The following is a 361-nucleotide window of genomic DNA, read 5'->3' as shown; positions in this document are numbered from 1 at the left end:
AGGGTTTGACGAACTGTCAATGCTACTCCATGAACAGAAACCGGATATATTAGCGTTAAACGAGACTTGGATACAAGACGGGGAAGAAAAACATATTCCTGCAATTCCCAACTACCACCTAAGACATACCCCGAGGCGCACTGGCCGTCGAGGAGGAGGAGTAGGGTTTTATGTTAGATCTGGTCTGAACGTGCGTACCTGTTCTCACCCATCTTCAGATCTCGAACAGATGTGGCTCGAGGTATCAGTTTTAGGTGGAACTAAAGTTGCGGTAGGTACAGTGTACAGAGCAGAAACTTTACTTACAGTCGATAACGCCTTGGACACCTTAAGCGAAACAATGAACATTTTTGCTCATTGT

Source organism: Papilio xuthus, unplaced genomic scaffold (genome assembly GCF_000836235.2).
Source record: "Papilio xuthus unplaced genomic scaffold, Pxut_1.1 DF828585.1, whole genome shotgun sequence".
NCBI lineage: Eukaryota > Metazoa > Arthropoda > Insecta > Lepidoptera > Papilionidae > Papilio > Papilio xuthus.
Note: the sequence above shows the minus strand (reverse complement) of the source record.